Source organism: Oryx dammah, unplaced genomic scaffold (assembly GCF_014754425.2).
Source record: "Oryx dammah isolate SB20612 unplaced genomic scaffold, SCBI_Odam_1.1 HiC_scaffold_11072, whole genome shotgun sequence".
Taxonomy (NCBI): domain Eukaryota; kingdom Metazoa; phylum Chordata; class Mammalia; order Artiodactyla; family Bovidae; genus Oryx; species Oryx dammah.
The window spans coordinates 1,514,445-1,535,560 of NW_024080466.1; the positions used below are offsets into that span (position 1 = coordinate 1,514,445).

The window sequence follows — 21,116 nt, forward strand, 5'->3', positions numbered from 1 at the left end:
CCAGACGGTCCCCTGCCGGCTTTCTAGTCCACACGGTTCATCATCAGATTTTTTTTGCTCTCCTGCCTAAAATCTTTCTATTGCTTCTCCTGACTGTTACAATAGAGTCAAATCTTACCAGAACCTACAGAGCCCTGTGCCATTTGGCACTAATTTTCCTGCATCACCTTTTACAGACTGTTCCACTGGAGCCCAACTGCTTAGTTTTCTTCCTCTTCCTCAAATGGTCAATCTGTTTCTGCCCCTAGCTTTTCACACCCGGGATCCCCTCTGCTTGAAGCAGGCTCCCTCAATCTCCACATATCTAACTGCTTTGCATATTTCAGGTTTTAGAATAGATATGCCTCCTCCAGGATGACTTTTCTATCTCTATACCTAAAAGACTGCATTCTCCAGTCATTCTTCCCACATTCCACTACCTGTCTTTATTTTCTTTACAAGTCTGAAAACCATTTGAAATGTTACCATTTTTGACATTTGTCTACTTGTTTTCATGCTGCCTTCCCCCAATAGAAAAGAAGCCCCAGGATAATAAGGACTCTGCTTGTATTGTTTACTTAGCGCCTGGTAAATCAAGCAACTTTTCTGTAAATCTTAACTCGAAAATATTCTCTGAAAGTCAGAGGAGTTATCACCCTGAAGTGTTATATGTGTAAATTTATATAATATCGGCTTTTAGCTAATTTTCTGAAACGTATATGTGTTAAGATAAAGTTTTTCAATCTATTGTTACTTATATCTAATGCCCTTTGATTACTATAAACATTTCTTTATTTGCTATATACATGTCATTGATTGATCATATTTAACTATAAATTCTATGTACCATTTTTACAATTACTTAGTATGTCAATGATATTAAAGAAAATATAAATACTGCCCCAAGGTACATTGGCTATTAAGAAAGAATATGATTTAAAGCAAAGGTTGGAATGGAAAGCACAAGAGAAAAAGGACACACATAGTAATGTTTCTATTTTGTCTTACTATGCATATGTGTACGTGAGTGCTAAGTCGCTTCAGTTGTATACGAATCTGTGTGACCATATGGACTGTAGCCTGCCAGCCTCCTCTGCCCATGGTATTCTCAAGGCAAGAATACTGGAGTGGGTTGCCATGCTCTCCTCGAGGTACTAAGCATATACTTTCAGATAAATAAACATATATCCATGTATACACACATACACATATATACATATATATACAGACCTATGAAAATTACATGAAAGCATCTCAAATGTAATCAAGTGATTTAACAAAAAAACATACTAACATTTTTGTTATCTGGTCTGGGTTTTTTAATATTTTATCTTTAAATATCTAGATAATTTTACACCAAAAGCAGTGTTGTAGGAGAAAGAAAATAAACCAGCTCCTTTTCTGACATGGAGATGTTCTATATATTCGTTATAAAAGTCATCATTAAATATCTTTTAATGTTGAGTTAGTACAGTGTGATGGTGACACTCTACGGTGTCAGTAATTGAGATATAAAATGGAAGAGATAAGCATTTAATTTGACCCTATTTGCAGTAATCAACAGAGCACAAGATTGCTTCTTATTTTTCCCCTCTACCCTCTAATACCTTGAGGAACTCAGAAGGTTAAACTCAAGGAAGATACTAGGGAGCCAAACTGAGGTCAAATATAGTCTCTGCAGGAGTGAGCTAAAAGAATAATACATTGTGGCCTCTCAAAGCTAGTCTTAATGGTTTTCTTATCCTTTTTAATAAGAATGATGGAGTTTATCATTTATAATTCTGTCTTCCTGTGTCTATGCTTCTAATGTCAACCTCACTAGTTCCCAATCCAACCAGCCTTTGCAAAAATGGGGCATATGGTCCAGATGGAGGCATGGCTCCTTCCTCCTACTCAGAATTTGAGTAGACAGAAGGAGTAGACAGGATTGCCTCTGCTGCTTGAGAGGGACTGGTCACCTGTCTCTTGAGTTCTGCATTGCCCTCACATGCATCTTTACATCAGCACTGATTCCATGCCCTCCAGTCTCAGGCCAAGTTCAGCTGACAAGCCCAGCAGGAGTTCATCAGCATTCAGGGAGGAAAAATACTAGTCCCAGTCAAACCCTTCACTAAGATGATTAAATCAGAAAATTTAAAACTAAGCAATCTAAATCTAAATAGGCATTTATCCAAAGAAGACATACGGATGGCTAACAAACACATGAAAAGATGCTCAACATCACTCATTATCAGAGAAATGCAAATCAAGACCACAATGAGGTACCATTTCACACCAGTTAGAATGGCTGCAATCCAAAAGTCTACAAGCAATAAATGCTGGAAAGGATGTGGTGAAAAGAGAACCCTCTTACACTGTTGGTGGGAATGCAAACTAGTACAGCCACTATGGAAAACAGTGTGGAGATTCCTTTAAAAATTGCAAATAGAGCTGCCTTATGACCTAGCAATCCCACTGCTGGGCATACACACCAAGGAAACCAGAATTGAAAGAGACACATGTACCCCCAATGTTCATTGCAGCACTGTTTATAATAGCCAGGACATGGAAACAACCTAGATGTCCATCAGCAGATGAATGGATAAGAAAGCTGTGGTACATATACACCATGGAGTATTACTCAGCCATTAAAAAGAATACATTCGAATCAGTTCTAATAAGATGGATGAAACTGGAGCCAATTATACAGAGTGAAGTAAGCCAGAAAGAAAAACACCAATACAGTATACTGACACATATATACAGAATTTAGAAAGATGGTAATGATGACCCTCTATGCAAGACAACAAAACAGCAGATGTATAGAATGGACTTTTGGACTCTGAGGGAGAGGGTGGGATGATTTGGGAGAATGGCATTGAAACATGTACACTATCATGTAAGAAACGAAGTGCCAGTCTATGTTCGATACAGGATACAGGATGCTTGGGGCTGGTGCATGGGGATGATTCAGAGAGATGATATGGGGTGGGAAGTGGGAGGGGGATTCAGGATTGGGAGCTTGTATACACCCGTGGTGGATTCATGTCAATGTATGGCAAAACCAATACAGTATTGTAAAGTAAAATAAAGTAAAAATAAAATTAAAAAAAATAAAATAAAAATAAGCAATCATTGCTACTTTTTAGGATAACAGTAGCATTTCCCCCAATGATCCTTCTTACTGTAGATTAGATTAAGTAAGTGTCATTAAATGAAGAGGTGAAACCTGAGTTGGGCTTAAGGAAGGACAGGATAAAGTCAAGCATAGAGGAAGAATAATGTGTGTCAGATGGAGGTGAATAAATCAGCCAAGGCATGAGCGAAACACATTCAAGAGACAATCTTGGGAGAGCTGCAGCTTCCAAGATTGTAAAGGTAGACTTGGCCAACTTATGAGGCATTTGATGCCAATTTTTTGATCCTCCTGTGAACTGCTTCTGTTTTCTCAAGTGATTGTCTGAAGACCTCCTCCATCATAACTACCAACTTGCTTCACTGAAAATAGTTGGGACCCACATAAGTCTACCATATGAGAATGTCTGTGGCTTAAGCTAGGGAATACAACTTTGCTTCAAATTCACCTGTTCATTCTTGTTTGAGAAAAAGTACCATAGAGTTATTACTTTTAAACTTTTTTTTCCTTCAATTCAGTTTAGTCGCTCAGTCGTGTCTGCCTCTTTGTGACCCCGTGGACTATAGCACACCAGGCCTCCCTGTTCATCACCAGCTCCCAGAGTTCACCCAAACTCATGTCCATTGAGTTGGTGATGCCATCCAACCATCTCACCCTCTGGAGTCCCCTTCTCCTCCACTTTCAATCTTTCCCAGCATCAGGGTCTTTTCAAATGAGTCAGCTCTTTGCATCAGGTGGCCAAAGTATAGGAGTTTCAAATTCAGCATCAGTCCTTCCAATGAATATTCAGGACTGATTTCCTTTAGGATGGACTGGTTGAATCTTCTTGCTGTCCAAGGAAGATCTCCTTGGAAGAAAAGCTCTGACAAACCTACACAGCATATTAAAACGCAGAGGCATTACTTTTCCAACAAAGGTCCGTATAGTCAAAGCTATGGTTTGTCGAGTAGTCATGTATGGAAGTGAGAGTTGAACCATAAAGAAGTCTGAGTGCCTAAGAACTGATGCTTGTGAACTGGGGTGTTGGAAAAGACTCTTGAGAGTCCCTCGGACTGGAACGAGGTCAAACCAGTCAATCCTAAAAGAAATCAACCCAGAATATTCATAGGAAGAACTGATGCTGAAGCTGAACTCCAATATTTTGGCCACCTGATGTAAAGAGCCAAACTGTTAGAAAAGACCCTGAAGATGGGAAAGATGGAAGGCAAGAGGAGAAGGTGATGACAGAGGATGAGATGGTTGGTTGGTATCACTGACTCAATGGACATGAGTTTGAGCAATCTCTGGGAGATGGTGAAGGACAGGGAAGCCTGGTGTGCTGCAGTCCACAGGGTCACTAAGAGTCAGACACAACTGAGCAACTGAACAGCAACAACACACCTAACATCAGAGTCCCAAAACAAATGACGCAAAATCTGACAAAATTAAAGGGAGAAATAGAAAAACTTAACAGTAATAACTAGAGTCATCCATGTAATGTCAATAATGTAAAAAAACAACTAGGTAAGATCAGCAAGGGAACAGATTTAAACAACACCAGTTCAGTTCAGTCGCTCAATCGTGTCGGACTCTTTGTGACTCAGTGGACTGCAGCCTGCCAGGCTTCCCTGTCCATCACCAACTCCCGGAGAATGCTCAAACTCATGTCCATCTAGTCAGTGGTGCCATCCAACCATCTCAACCTCTGTAATCCTCTTCTACTGATTTCAATCTTTCCAAGCATCAGGGTCTTTTCAGTGAGGCAGCGCTTTCCATCAGGTGGCCAAAGTATTAGAGCTTTAGCTTCAGCATCAGTCCTTCCAATGAATATTCAGGATTGATTTCCTTTAGGATTCACTGGTTTGATACCCTTGCAGTCCAAGCAAGTCTCAAGAGTCTTCTTCAATACTGCAGTTCAAAAGTGTCGATTTTTTGGCACTCAGCTTTCTTTACATTCAACTCTCACATCCATACATGACTACTGGAAAAACCATAGCTTTGCCTATACGGACCTTTATCAGCAAAGTAACATCTCAATATGCTGTGTCGGTTTGTCATAGCTTTTCTTCCAAGGAGCAAGTGTCTTTAATTTTATAGCTGCAGCCACTCTCTGCAGTTATTTTGGAGCCCAAGAAAATAAAGTCTGTCAGTGTTTCCATTATTTTCCCATATATTTGCTGTGAAGTGATGGGACTGGATGCCATGATCTTAGATTTTTGAATGTTGAGTTTTAAGCCAGCTTTTTCACTTTCCGCTTTCACTTTCATCAAGAGGCTCTTTAGCTCCTCTTTGCTTTCTGCCAGAAGGGTGGTGTCATCTGAATGTTTGAGGTTATTGATATTTCTCCCAGCAATCTTGATTCTGGCTTGTGCTTCATCCAGCCCAGCATTTTGCATGATGTACTCTGCATATAAGTTAAATAAGCAGGGTGACAATATACTGCCTTGACATACTCCTTTTCCAATTTGGAACCAGTCCGTTGTTCCATGTCCATTTCTAACTACTGCTTCTTGATCTGCGTATAGATTCCTCAGGAGGCAGGTAAGATGGTCTAGTATTCCCATCTCTTGCAGAATTTTCCACAGGTTTTTTGTGATTCACGTAGTCAGAGGCTTTAACGTAGTCAGAGAAACAGAAGTAGATGTTTCTCTGGCACTCTTGCTTTTTCTATGATTCAACAGATGTTGGCAATTTGATCTCTGGTTCCTCTGTCTTTTCTAAATCCATCTGGAAGTTCTCGGTTCACACACTGTTGAAGCCTCACTTGGAGAATTTTAAGCATTACTTTGCTAGCGTGTGAGTTGAGTGTAATTGTGTGGTAGTTTGAACATTCTTTGGGATTGGAATGAAAACTGACCTTTGCCAGTCCTGCGACCACTACTGAGTTTTCCAAATTTGCTGGTATATTGAGTGCAACACTTTCACAGCATCATCTTTTAGGATTTTAGGAAAAATACTATATACTGACTAGATTAAACAGACATCTATGGACCACTGAACAAGAAGAATAGGCTATACATTCTTTTCAAGAGTACATTGAAAATTAATATTCTCAATATAGAATATATATATATACAGCCATAAAGCAAGGCTAAATAAATTCAAAAGAACTAAAATCAGACAAAGTAGGTTTTCTGACTACAGTGTAGTAAAATTACATGTTAATAATAGAAATAGAAAGGAATTTTGGAAAAAAGTATATGGAAATTAAGTAACACCTTTCTAAATAAAGATTGGGTAAAATAATAAATCACAAGAGAAATTTAAAAACACTGTGGAATCAGAATGCCCCTGGGAGTTCAGTGGTTAAGACTCCATGCTCCCAATGCAGGGGGCATGGGTTTGATCCCTGGTTAAAGAACTTAAGATCCCACATGTCACGGGTGGGGCACTTTCTTTGCCAAACTATTTCAGCCAAATTTTTATCAGAGTGAATAATAATAGTTAACTATAGGTTTCTAGCAAGTTGTTTTTACATTATTTTTTATCAGATAGGCCAAAACCAGAAACACATGAAGAAAAAGTAACAACCCTGTGACCACCAGTCAGTTTTATCAGATATTAATCATTTGTCACATTCGCTTTAGATGTTGTAAGCAACTAAATGTTAGAGAAGATGCAAGATTGCCATTCCAGACACCAGCGGACCCCAGACAGCACACATCCACGGTCTAACTCAAAGACAAGGGACAACTACCTTCTCCTTCTCAACTACTAAGGTCCCCTTTTCACTTATATCCAAAACTATCTCAAAGAGGAGGCAGAGGAAGGAAGATGATGATAAGAGACTAAATATTGCCAAAGTGAGTACTGAAAATATCAGCTCAGCCTATGTTTAAAATCAGAATATATGACTTCCTCTTTTTCCAGCTAAATATTTTGTGAGGATTTGTGAAGCAGAGATCAGTTTTAAACCAAACAATGTAAGACATTTTTTTCCCTACATATCTGAATTGTAGTAAACAAACATGCATTTGCATATAAAATATACGTGGTTGTTCAGTTGCTCAGTCCTGCCCAACTCTTTGCCATCCCATGGACTGCAGCACAACAGGCTTCCCTGTCCTTCACCATCTCCCAGAGTTTGCTCAAACTCAGGTCCATTGAGTAGGTGATACTATCTAACTATTTCATCCTCTGCCACTCTCTTTGAATTTTGACTTCAATCTTTCCCAGAATCAAGATCTCTTCCAATGAGCATGCTCTTCACATCAGGTGGCCAAAACAAGAGCTTCAACTCCAGCATCAGTACTTCTGGGTTGATTTCCTTTAGGATTGACAGATTTGATGTCCTTTGTATCCAAGGAACTCCCAAGAGTCTTCTCCAGCATCACAGTCCGAAAGCATCAGTTTTTGGCACTCAGCCTTCTTTATGGTCCAACTCTTACATTCGTACATGACTACTGGAAAACCATAGCTTTGACTGTACAGATCTTTGTCAGAAAAGTGATGTCTTTCCTTTTTAATAAGTTTGTCATAGCTTTTCTTGCAAGAAGCAAGCATCTTTTAATTTCATGGCTGCAGGCTCATTCTGCAGTGATTTTGAAGCCCAAGAGAATAAAATCTGTAACTGTTTTCACTTTTTCCCTAGCTATTTGCCATGAAGTGATAGGACTGGATGCTATGATCTTAGTTTCTTGAATATTGAGCTTTAAGCCAGCTTTTTCACTCTCCTCTTTCACCTTCACCAAGAAGCTCTTTAGTTCCTCTTCACTTTCTGACGTTAGAATGGTATCATCTGCGTATCTGAGGTTATTGCTACTTCTCCTAGCAATCCTGATTCCAGCTTGTGCTTCTTCCAGCCTGGCATTTCACATGATGTACTCTGCATATAAGTTAAATAAGCAGGATGGCAATATACAGCCTTCTCATACTTCTTTCAAAAATTTTGAACCCGTCCATTGTTCCATGTCTGGTTCCAAGTGTTGCTTCCTGACCTGCAAACTGGTTTCTCAGGAGACAGGTAAGGTGGTCTGGTATTCCCATCTCTTAAGAAATTTTCAATTTGTTGTGACCCACACAGTCCAAGTAGATGGTTTTCTGGAAGTCCCTAGCTTTCTCTATGATCCAAAAGATGTTGGCAATTTGATCTCTGATTCCATCTTTTCTAAACTCAGCTTGTACACCTGGAGGTTCTCAGTTCATGTACTGCTAAAGCCTAGCATGAAGGATTTTGACCATAAACTTACCAGTATATGAAACAAGTGAATATATACCTAAATATTTATTCATGCACATAGGCATGCATAGATATAAGTTAATATATTAGATACAAATATATTTTGTAGATATAAATAGATATAAATTGCATTAAGTATTAACATTTGAGTGTCACACACTTTTCCAATTAAGACATAGGTATGTTTTTCATTATTATATTGAATATACCACAATAAAGCAATTTTTAATACTATGAAATTTCAGTGAACTAAATACTTAACCAAATAATAATAGGAGAAGGTAATGTCAGTTTGAAATGGCATACTATTCAAGTAGTAAAATGTTTATGAAATAAAAGGAATATTAAGTTTCTGAAGAATTCTCATTTTAAAATATAGCCTCTGGGTATTTCTTTTCTTTGATTTTAATTGACTGAAACAATTTAACAAGGAGACAAACATGCATGACTGTTATTTTGCTTTTTTGGAAATGCGGTCACAAATGTTCTCTGGAAAAAATAATGTTTTGTGATGGAACATGGCGTTCAGGAAGCAAATTAATTATATCTTGAATGCATTTGGATTTTTGTACACAAAAAAATAGATAAATGTTGATCATATTCACTTATATCAACTATCATCAATAGTATGCTATTAATGCACAAACTGATTTTTCCAGAAAATAGTCATGAATGTGTATTTGAATTCAGCTTTGTGTCATATTTATTTCCTAAAATAATCTCTATCTCTCATTGCTTTGATCTGCTTCTTATTGCTAAAAATCCCAAAGCTGTCACCTCCAACAGTATGTATATAAGGATATTTAGTATAGCATTATTTGCAGGGGCAAAAGATTAGAAGCAGTGTGAATGTCTGTCAATATGGAAATAGGTGAACAAATTATTATATATCTCTACTGAATATGAAACTAAACATTAGAAGAATAATTTAGAACTCACTCTAACCCATGGACTATCCGAAAATACTTGTTAAATCAAAACCATAAATTGCAACAAAATGTGCATGTTGGATATGATCTATCTGTTTTTTTTCTTAAGCATGATTTGGATGTTTTCCCTTTTTCACTATGACTTTAAATCATTCAAAAGTATTGAAAGTATCTGGTAGTTAATTGACAGAATTTATCTATGAAGCCATGTTGACCTGGTATATGTTAAATGTTTGGGTGGGTAAGATTTCCTTTCTCTATTTTTTCTGTAGTTATTGGTCTGCTTAGATTTTCTGTCATTACCAAGATCAATTCTGATAAGTTGTACTTTTCTGGGAAATTCTCTTTCACCTAGACTCAAATTTATTTGCAAAGTTGTGTAAGTTAGTCTTATTTTAAACATTTTCTCTCTTTTGATGGCTGTTTTCCTCTCACCATTTTCTTGTCGTTTAGTCACTGAGTCACATTCGACTCTTTGCCACCCCGTGGACTGCAGGTCGCCGGGCTCCTCTGTCCTCCACTAATTTCTGAAGTTTGCTCAGATTCAAGTTCATTGAGTTGGTGATGCTATCGAACCATCTCATTCTCTGCTGCCCTCTTCTCCTTCTGCCCTCAATCTTTTCCAGCATCAGAGTCTTCCAATGAGTTTCACTTTGTATCAGGTGGCCAGAGTACTGGAGCTTCAGCTTCAGCATCAGTCATTTCTAATTTTGTGTATTTGTGTCTTCTTAGGTTTACATTGATAGGATAGCTAGTGATTTGTTTATTTTTTTTGGTAGTTGCAAAGAAGAAATTTCTTTCAACAAAGTATTTCCACAAACAAAATGGTATTTTTCAAATAATTTTCATTTAGATTTATTTATGTTTCATTATTTTTCTATTTCCTAATTCACCAATTTCTATTTTTATATTTACTAAATTGTCTTCTGTTTTTTAAAAATGATCTTGTTCTACTTGAAGTTGTTATTTAAATCATTAATTTTACTACAGTATATATAATTTGAATTATTGCTGATTCTAGAACTGATATAGTGAAAATATAAAATGAGCCAGCAGTATCTTATAGTGTCACAAAGGAATGAAGTATTCAAAAAGAAAATGATTGAATCATGTCCAATGGACACAAGAGCCGATCTGAATGTGATTCTAATGACCCAAGAATTTGAGCAATAAAATAAATAACAACAGTTACAATATATACATAAGTATATACTGATATAAATAAATAATTTTAATAAATAGAGGAAGAAGAATACTTTTTTAAAAGGGGAATTCCAAATAGTATATTAATACATAGATATCACTCCCACCAGGAGTGGAACTTAATAACCACCCCCTGGAATATGAAATGCTTAGTCACTCACTTATAAAGAACACAAGGAAAAATAGTAATGCAGTGAAGAAACCTGCAGAAATTTGGCAAACACAACCTTAAGCAACTGACCAAGGTCAATATTATCAATGTTGTGTGGGAAACATGTACTCCTCAATATAGACATATATGTATATGATGAGATGGGCACTTCTTTTCTGTGGTAATGTTCCAAAATCCACAAACCCAGTGCACTCGTGAGAAGAACTTTAGATAAACTGAAAAGGAGAAACATTATATAAAATACCTGACTAGTATTGTTCAAAAATGTCAGATCATGAAAAATAAAGGGAGACTGGGAAACTGTCAGACAGAAGGAGACTAAGGAGACATCACAGCTAAATGAATTGTATCACCCTGGATTGGATTCTAGACATTGGTAGACAGCTGATTAAGAAATTGGTTAATAGTAATGTATCAGTGTTGAGTTCTTAGGTTGGACAGAATGTGCTATATTACATAAAATGAATACCATAGGCCCAGTAGCTTATAAACAATAGAAACTTATTTCTCAGAGTTCTAGAGATCAGGAAGTTCAAGATCAAAGTATCAGCAGATTCTGTAACTGGTGAGAGTTCCTTCCTGGTTCACAGACTGTGGTCTTCTCACTGTGCGCTCATATGGCAGAAGAGTGAAGGAGCTCTATGGGCTTTATAAACATGGGTGCAACATGTTTCTTTACTGGGTGCAACTTAGCTCTTTAAATCCGTATTTACATCTGTATTTTTCCAAACATTTATAGTGGCCTATGGGTGAGCCACAATATTTTCAAGTATGTCTCTGTAACTTTTAAGTATGTCTCTGTAACTATTTTGTAATGAAATAGACAGAAGAGAGTACAATACAAATATAATACAAAATGGGAATAACCAAATGGCATTTAATGCAATAAAAATATATACTGTTTTAAGAAATTTGCTTCAATTTAGATGTATGGGGTGTGTGCATGTGTGTGTATTATGTCCTGGTGTAAAACATGTTTCTTTTATATGGATCAAGAAAAAACAGTTTAAATCTTCTACCTTTGTGAATTTTCAGTGTTATTCTAAGACCAAAGACATAGTATGTAAGTCTTATATGAGGACTCTTAACAAGCAACAGGAAGGTAAGGAAAATAAAAAACATCATTCTTGGGGAATTGGAAAAGCCTTTTTGAAGGAGATGAGATTTGAACAGAGTTGTGAAGAACTCATAATGGTGTATAAGAATCCTAATAGGTAGACATACTAGAAAAATGCTGCTATTGAGTGGCTAGAAAGATGAAGACAAATGCTACATGTGAATAAGAACCATCCAGATGCTTGTCAGAATGAGGATTTTGGGATCCTTCACCCAGATATTCTGATTCAATCGATGGGAACCGTGGCCAAGAAATCTGCATTTTTAATAAGTACCTGCTCCATTCAAACACACATTCACTGGGATTCTGATTCATGAGTCCAAACACCCTGCTAGCTTAGAGAAAAGAAAACATAAAAAAATTTATGAGAGGCCAGCTAGGACAATTTGACTGAAAAAAAAAAAAAAATGAAGGTCCATAAAGGAAAATTTTAGAATAAGCTAGAAAGCCAGATTGAATCTTGTTGTAAAGGGCTGGTTATTTCAATTTAATGAGGTACACATTACCTCAAAACCAAAAAGAATGATTTTTATGGAACAAAGGAATATCACCTACAATGATTAATTTGATCTTGGTATTAAAAGAAAGATAAATTGAAAATGAAATTGGTTATAAGCATGTTGAATATCTAAATAAGATTACAGACCTAGCTTATTGTGAAGGAAGAGAAAATTTTGCACATTGAGAATGCCTTGGTTTTTATACAAATATCAAGTTAAGTAAAGTAATAAATTTTCAGACTATAGACTTACAATATTTAACCACACTATCAGTTGCATACATGACTATTAAAAGGACTGCTAATATTTTGTTCTAATCAAAATTTAACATATCATGTTGTTCCTGAGATTTAATAACAATGTTATCCCCTAGGAACTCTCATTCTATCCATTAAAGAAAATAATAATCCATTGTATTTCCAATAAAGTAAGAACATATTTGGAAATTTTTGATGCATTAAGTTTCAGCAGAATTGACATTAATTTTCAAAATAAACCACCTTTGGATTAGCTAGCGAATAATAATTCATTCCTCATTATATCTATAATGTTTTCATTTTGCTTGGAGTATGAAGAAATACTATATCCCGTTTCCGCTTATTTTATCTAAATTGTATGTTTTCAGTAACAAATTGTACTCATTCAAAAATTAAAATAAATTAGCATTAATTCTCATATCCTTGAATCCTGGTATCAATTTATAAAGTCACCATATATTAATCTATTTAAAATATTCTCTACTCAATTGAAAGGATATAAACGTATATCTTCTTCAGCATGAACAACTCAAAAGATAAACAAATAAAAAGAACAATGGAAATGAACCCTAGGTGAACTGCAGAGTGCACTAGATATTTTTTTATTTTAATTTTATTTTTTCACAAAGAAAACTGCATGGGGATTTCTGGAGGCCAGAGTTTGTCTTTATAAGGAAATTGAACATTAAGGAAAAACAGATTTGACCTCAAGCTACACATGCATAGTTGGAACTTGGCAATTTCCCGTGATCTAATGAACCAGGTACATGCATCCCCATCAAATGATATTGGTGCAGTCAGAATAGAAAAGGACTTCTTACTCTACAGCCTCAACCTTACAAGCATCAAGGTGAGTAAAACAATACATCTTCAGATTATAGATTTAATTGAAACACTTAACCACAGATGGAAGGCACATCTATAACCACTAATACAATTGCTAATATTTTGTTCCAAGCCTACACTGCTTCTCTAAAGAACACTTACTTTAATCACTGGAGTCATCAGAACTAAATCAGATCATTAGAATTTCAAAGCCACAATTCAGATTAGAGTTTACAAAAGCAGCTCTCTAATTGTTCAAGCACAGTAACCACTGAAGTCTCAGGTTGGAAGTGACTTTAAATCTAAACTGATAGTCTTATTATTAGGAGCATTTTCTAAAATCAACTTATATACCATAATATCTTTGCTTTTGAATTTTCAATGCTTATAGGATATACATTAAAGGCCAAACTTACTTCTATTAGTAAACTTTGTCTATGGGGGCTGTTTAAGCTAAATGTTTATGGTAGTGTTTATTAAATTTATGTGTATTAAATGCCTGGCATTGTACTAAGTGCACTCTCAGTGGTCACCACACAAACAGGCCTAGAGGAGGAGTGCTATCGTTACAATGAATGAAAGCAAGGCTTAACCTGCCCATGGTAACACAGCTAGTAAACTGCATATTTGAGATTGAAACACAGGCAGTCTACCTCCAAAGCCCATAATCTTAACTGAAATAAATATTTATTGATAAAGATCTAAGGAACTCATCAGTCAGTTCAGTCACTCAGTCATGTCCAACTCTTTGCGACCCCATGGATGGCAGCCCACCAGGCTTCCCTGTCCATCACCAACTCCTGGAGCTTTCTCAGACTGATGTCCATCCAGTTGGTGATGCTGACAACCATCTCATCCTAGGTCATCCCCTTCTCTTCCTGCCTTCAATCTTTCTCATCATCAGGGTCTTTTCCAAGGAGCCAGTTCTTCACATCAGGTTGTTGCCAAAATATTGAAGTTTCAGCTTCAGCATCAGTCCTTCCAATAAATATTCAGGATGGATTTCATTGAGGATCGGCTGGTTTGATCTCCTTGCAGTCCAAGGGACTCACAAGAGTCTTCTCCAATACCACAGTTCAAAAGCATCAGTTCTTCAGCACTCAGTCTTCTTTATAGTCCAAATCTCACATCCATACATGACTACTGGAAAAACCATAGCTTTGACTAGATGGGCCTTTGTTGACAAGGTAATGTCTCTGCTTTCTAATATGCTGTCTAGGTTTGTCATAGCTTTTGTTCCAAGGAGCGAGTGTCTTTTAATTTCATGGCTGCAGTCACCATTTGCAGTGATTTTGGAGCCAAAAAAAAAAAAAAAAGTCTGTCACTGTTTCCATTGTTTCCCCATCTATTTGCCATGGAGTGATGGGACTGGATGCCATGATCTTAGTTTTTTGAATGTTGAGTGTTAACCCCACTTTTTTACTCTTCTCTTTCACTTTCATCAGGAGGCTCTTGATGAAAGAGCTGCCTGTTCAAATCAGCTGTTGAATGCCTCTAATGATTTTAATTTTTTATTTCAGTTATTGGATTTTTCAATTACAATAAGAAACTGAAAGGAAGAAAAAAATAAGGGGGAGGGCTCCTCATCCTATCATCCTCATAACATCCAGCTTGACAAGCCAAGGTGACCAGTATGGAACACGGCTCTACTATGCTTTGCTGGCCAGAGATAAGAACATCCACAAGGCCCCTGCCTCTGCAGTGGGACACTCTTTTCAGGGCCTCCAGCAATTCTGCTGATGGTAATGAGCATTTTTCTCAAACTGTTGGCACAGTGGATTTCACATAGGCAGCATGAGTCAAAGACTATAAATGTACTATTTACTGACACCTGTGAGACAATTTTAGGGACTTCCAGATATACCTGGAGAGATTATGAAGTAACACAGAGATGCAACATATTTTGAATATTAAATATTAATGTGACATTATATATTATCACAGACTCTCTCCACCTTTTAAGTAAATTTCATTTTTTTAGAGCAGTTATAGGTAGACTCAAAGCATTCACTGGTATATTTCCTAAATTCATGTCTCCCTAAACTAAATGCTATGCTTCGGATTGTTATAGGTTTTAATCCAGGGTATCTATACCCTTTTATTTAAATTCATTTTCTTGTAAAATAGTTTATACTTTCTGGAGTAAAAAGCATGTTCTTTTGAGTAATAACTATTTTGAGTGGTTCATCAAACTTTCCTTTATCTCTACCTTTATTTTCATTTATGCTACCTTCTGCTTGGTTCACAACTGTTTTAGTGAAAAGTGGTGAAGAAACTGATTTACTTTGTGTAATACTTTTGCCAAAAAAACACTGGAGTTGCCAAAGGAAAATACAAATCCAGTCAGAGAGAGAGAAAGCTTAACAAGGCCAAAACAAAGGCATCCATTCTCTTGCAAAGTCATCTGGTAATGGATTGCTTCTAGTAATGGGTCCATTTTCTCTTCAGGCACAGATTTCACCTTTTTTTCAGATGAAGCTTCAGTTTTGCTGTCATGAAACAAAAATGATGATTCTTATTGTAATTTGGTTGACACAAACAGGGAAAGGGACTGTGTTTCAAGCAACATTTTATTAGTTTCATGTTGATAATTATTACTGCCACTGTTCCCATGTTCAATGTTTGCTAAATAAATCTGACAGTCTTTAAAGACAGGTGTCAGATTAGACTGGGTTTGTGCCACGTGCCCCGATGCTGGGAAAGATTGAGGGCAGGAGAAGAGGACAACATAGGATGAAATGGTTGGAAAGCATCATTGACTCGATGGTCATGAGTCTGAGCAAACTCCAGGAGATCGTGAAGCACAGGCAAGCCTGGCATGCTGTAGTCCATGGGGTGCAAAGAGTCGGACACCACTGAGCAACTGAACAGCAATTCACAACCAATCGTGAAGAGAAAGTTTAACACAGCTAACTTCTTGTTAGTCGCGTTCCCTTGGTATGCTTTATCTCAATAAACACAGAGTCCATTCTGAAGGAGATCAGCCCTGGGATTTCTTTGGAAGGAATGATGCTAAAGCTGAAACTCCAGTACTTTGGCCACCTCATGCGAAGAGTTGAGTCATTGGAAAAGACTCTGATGCTGGGAGGGATTGGGGGCAGGAGGAGAAGGGGACGACAGAGGATGAGATGGCTGGATGGCATCACGGACTCGATGGACGTGAGTCTGAGTGAACTCTGGGAGATGGTGATGGACAGGGAGGCCTGGCGTGCTGTGATTCATGGGGTCACAAAGATTCGGACACGACTGAGCAACTAAACTGAACTGAACTGAACTGAAAGGGGATCTTAGTTTTGGAATTTGAACTCTCTATCTTACCATTTGAAGTAGTAGAATCAAAGGCTGTGTTGGTCCACGTCCCAGCCTTTGGACTAATGAGAGAAGAGGTACCAGTTATCACTCTACCATTTGAAAGTCCTTGTGAAGGTTGAATCTCAGTGCCATTACCAAATCCAAAAAGCTCTTGGCTCCTCCGGAAAGTCCAACCAAATCTTTAAAGCCTTTAAAAAGCCTTTCCATTGTCAGATTGAAATTTAACATTTCTACATTTTGCTTTTTCTTAATGACTCTATTCCTCAAGACTTCCTCACTGACCACAGAGAATGTGCCCACATCTTCTGGTTTGTCATCTTGATCCCAATTCCTATCTGCTTATTCCTTTCCTGTGATTCTTTTGGCAGATCCAAGGTCACCCTAGAGGAGCTTGGGTCTGAGGTAACTGCTGGTCTCCTGGAAGAGCATTTGGCTGCTCCCAGTTAATTTCTGGGGCTTCTCTTATGCCCCAGATGTTATGATTCTTAAGCCTAGCATCTAAAACACCATTTCTCCCAGGGGCCTCAGTGTGAGTAGGAGATCCTTCCACTTGGCTAAAGACAACTTTAGTAACAGTGCCAAGCTCCAGGATGCTACCTTGTAACTACAAGGGCATTTTGTACTTTGTATTTACCAAATCTGGCAACCCTACACTGAGGAGTGAGATATTCCAGGGACGGGATGAAAGACATAGTTAAGACTCAGCAAATCAACTTCCTCCATAGGATCTAAGAGGATTGGCTTGTTTGTACCGAAATATAACAAAGATCCCTGCACAGGGGTGGTACATGGGGCTTAGTTTGTGTTGAAAGCCCCTAAATAAGGGGAAAAAACCTGGGGAGGGGCAAGTGTTTTCTATACCTGAACCAAGTGTCCTGAAAGCAACTATTTTGAATCAGGATTACCCAAAAGTGGCAAAATTGTTTTCCCCTGAATAACAATAAACACTCTTGGGAAAGCTGAAGTTACATTTCAGAAAATATGAATTTGTGACTGTAGATTTTAACCTGTGACCATTGCTTCTTTGAGAAATGTTGCCAGTTCCAAGACATATTAGCAGGACTGCAGGTAGCCAGAGGGCAGGAGCAGTCACACCCCACACAGCATGGGCGAGAGAGAGCCTTTGCTTCCGGGGCCGGCACCACCATGGCAGGTCCCTTGATGCTCACCCGCTTCTTCCCCAGAGGATCCAGGAATACCCAACACTGAATTCTCTGTGACAGTTTGCAACAAAGGCAGAGGGGTCTCAGAAACATAGGGGCAGAGGGGTCTCTTCACGCTTCCGTAGGCGTGAAGTTGTTTTAGATGAAGTACAGGAGAGGTGACAAGATCTGAGCTCTGATGGCTTCTCGGAAGGCAAGACAACCTTTGTGTCAGCAGATTCATGACTTAGAAAATGCCCAACTAAGGAATTAAATATTTTCTATTTGATTGACTTTCCTGAAAGGCAACACTTGTGTTTATAATTTATTTGTTTTTAAAAAGTGGGTAAAGAATCAGCCTGCAATGCAGGAGTCACAGGAGACACAGCTTTGATCCCTGGGCCCGGAAGATCCCCTGGAGGAGGAAATGGCAATCCACTCTAGTATTCTCGCCTGAGAAATCCCGTGGATAGAGAAGCCTGAGAGCTTACAATTGGAAGGGCCACAGAGAGTCAGACACGACTGAGCAACTAAGCACAAATTTTCTTTTCAAAATAATATCCCTATTTTTAATCACAAAACACAAATTGTCATAAAAGCTTATTTAAAAGAAAACAATAGCAATCTCCTACCTCACAGTTCTTCATCCAGATCCCTGCTGCTGCTGCTGCTGCTGAGTCACTTCAGTCGTGTCCAACTCTGTGTGACCCCATAGACGGCAGCCCACCAGGCTCCCCCATCCCTGGGATTCTCCAGGCAAGAACACTGGAGTGGGTTGCCATTGCCTTCTCCAATGCATGAAAGGGAAAAGTGAAAGTGAAGTCGCTCAGTCGTGTCCAACTGTTAGTGACCCCATGGACTGCAGCCCACCAGGCTCCTCTGTCCATGGGATTTTCCTAGTATCTAAAATTTGAGATCTTTTCTTTGCCACTTACTACTATTCTGACTACAAGTTTATACCTTTTGTTATTCTACATTCATTCAAATGGGGTTTGTGGCAGATTTTCAGATAAATATGTATGTCTTCAATATGGAGTCTAGAAGTCTGAGTTTCTTTATAATTCTTCATGGTGGAGAGCACAGTGAACTATCCAAAAGGACAAATTAGTAAACAAAACTGAATGTGACTGAGCACATAGAAGCAAACAGCTGCTCTGAAAAACAGAGACTGGGAAATTCCCATTGGTAAATCTGTTTTTAGTGATGACCAAATACCTGTGGTCTGGAACTGCTGCACATCAGTGTTCTTGTAGCTCTTCACACCATGTGTAAACAGGCTCCCAAGTTATTTGGAGATCCACAGAGAATAATAGTACATGTAGGAAATCAGCGGCTACAGCCAATTTTTCAGTGCCGGGTCTCTCTGCTTTACCAGGCAACAGAGTCAGTCACAAGGTCTTTCCTCTGTGTGCTTGCTTATGGAGAAAGTAATCTCTGACGTCCCTTTCTCTTCTTATGAGGACACAACTCTTGTGGATAGGGCCCCTCTTTTGACCTCATTTATCCTTAAATACCTCCTTAAAATACCAAGAGATGGCTCATACCTCCTTAAAAGCCTTATCTCCAAATATGGTCAAATTCGAGGTTAGAATTTCAACATATGAAAAGGGATGAGCCATAACAAACAAAAATCATCTAAGTAAATATCCAAAGGTTACATGTTGTTCATACATCAAAGTGTATATTTACCACTCAGAGGGTAAGTCTGGGAAGGTTGAAAGTAGGAATTAAAGACACAAAGTTTTAGTTTTCCCTCAATTTCACTTGAAACTAAAAGCATGTCTGTAAATATGCTATTGCAAAGCAGAAGGATAATCAGCTCTATAAATCAGGATATTACATTACAGTTAGTAAATCTCTCTTCTAAAAGGAGGTATCCTTATCTGTTGTGATCTATTTTACAAAAATTCACTAAAAATAGATCAGAAAACTATTTGCTTCTGGTGACTATATAATCTCAGCAATCTCTACCCACATATTAATTACAATGCTGAGCATACAGAAATTGAATAAAATGTTAACAGTAAGCCTACTTCCCTTAAGAATTTAGTATATTACTAGAAATTATGGAAATAGCTTTTCATAAATTATTCTAGAAAAGTTTAAAACTGAATTTCCATAGGTCTTATTGACAAACTTTGTGGAATCATAATTTCCTTTAAAGTCTATATCAATTTACAACTGTATTTTCCTATTTGTGGTAGATTATCACACTGATGAAAAGAATAAAAATAGCTATTATGCTGTTCACTGTACTTATTAGTAATGGTGGAAGTTTTGTCACATGCAAAGGCCCAGATTTATCACTGTTTAAAGATACTTTTAAACAGAATTCAGTCTAGAAACATTATGAGAAAAATGTCTCTTTTGAAATTATGGAAAATGCTTATAAAATAATTATATCATTATAATATAAAAATAAGAAACACGTGCCTCAAACAGAATTGTTCATAAGCAGAGAAAGGCAGTGAAAAGGGTGGCTGAGTTATCTGGAGGGTGTGTGGCAGGAACAGGCTTCAGTGATGCCTGTTGGCTGATTTCCTAAGCAGAGAAGGGGTCAGTCTCCACTAACAGACTCGCTTAAAATAACCAAGAGAGATTCAGTTTATTTACAGTTTTGCAAGAGTCTGAACATCAGTATGTGATTTTTAATACATGATAATATTTTGATGAATATAGTATTCTGTGAAATTTTGAACATTACCTTTGAAAAATAAGAGACTGGGAAGCATGGTCTGTGAATTACTTTACACAGATTTTTTCTTTCAGTCATTATTAGTCACTCTTCCCTCTTTTATCAGAAATACATAAGAAGGTCCTTCATGGAAGAAAGTTCTTGCGTGATTTCAGAAATATTTTAAATTCAATGCCTGTGGATTCACTCATTTAAAAGTCTGCATTGAGAGCATATGTGATGCCTTGTGCTTGGTTCTGGGACAGAACAGGAAGGAGCCTACATTACCTTTGGCCCAGGAATCCAGGTCTATGGGTACTTCAGAGTTAGACTTGTCCACTGAGACACACACAAACTAGCTGCTTTTGATCTACTCACATTCTTTCATTGGTTAGTGTCTATGCCAGAAAAAGTACCCGAATCTCTTCCTGGTGATAATGGTACAGCAAGAATTCAGCTTAAATTTTCAAACAATCTTATTCCAGTGATATGTGTGTTTGTACATATCTTGATTTCACATTCTAGTAAAAATCTGGCATATCACTTGACAGATTTTACAACTCCAAAGCAGGCAAAATATGCCAATATGAAGCCAACTAACCCTATTCCTGGATGTTTGTCTGCCCTACAAAGAGCACCATCTCTTCACACTGTGCAACAGACCTGCCTGATCTGAGTAGCATCATTATATGTGAGGCAGGGACTACAATAAAAACAGACTTAACCCCGGTCT

At 37.6% G+C, this 21,116-nt stretch overlaps 1 pseudogene; it reads right to left on the reverse strand.

Annotated features, from left to right (window-relative positions):
• Positions 1-15,329: 15,329 nt before the first annotated feature.
• Positions 15,330-17,953, reverse strand: LOC120860400 (annotated as a pseudogene).
• Positions 17,954-21,116: the final 3,163 nt, after the last annotated feature.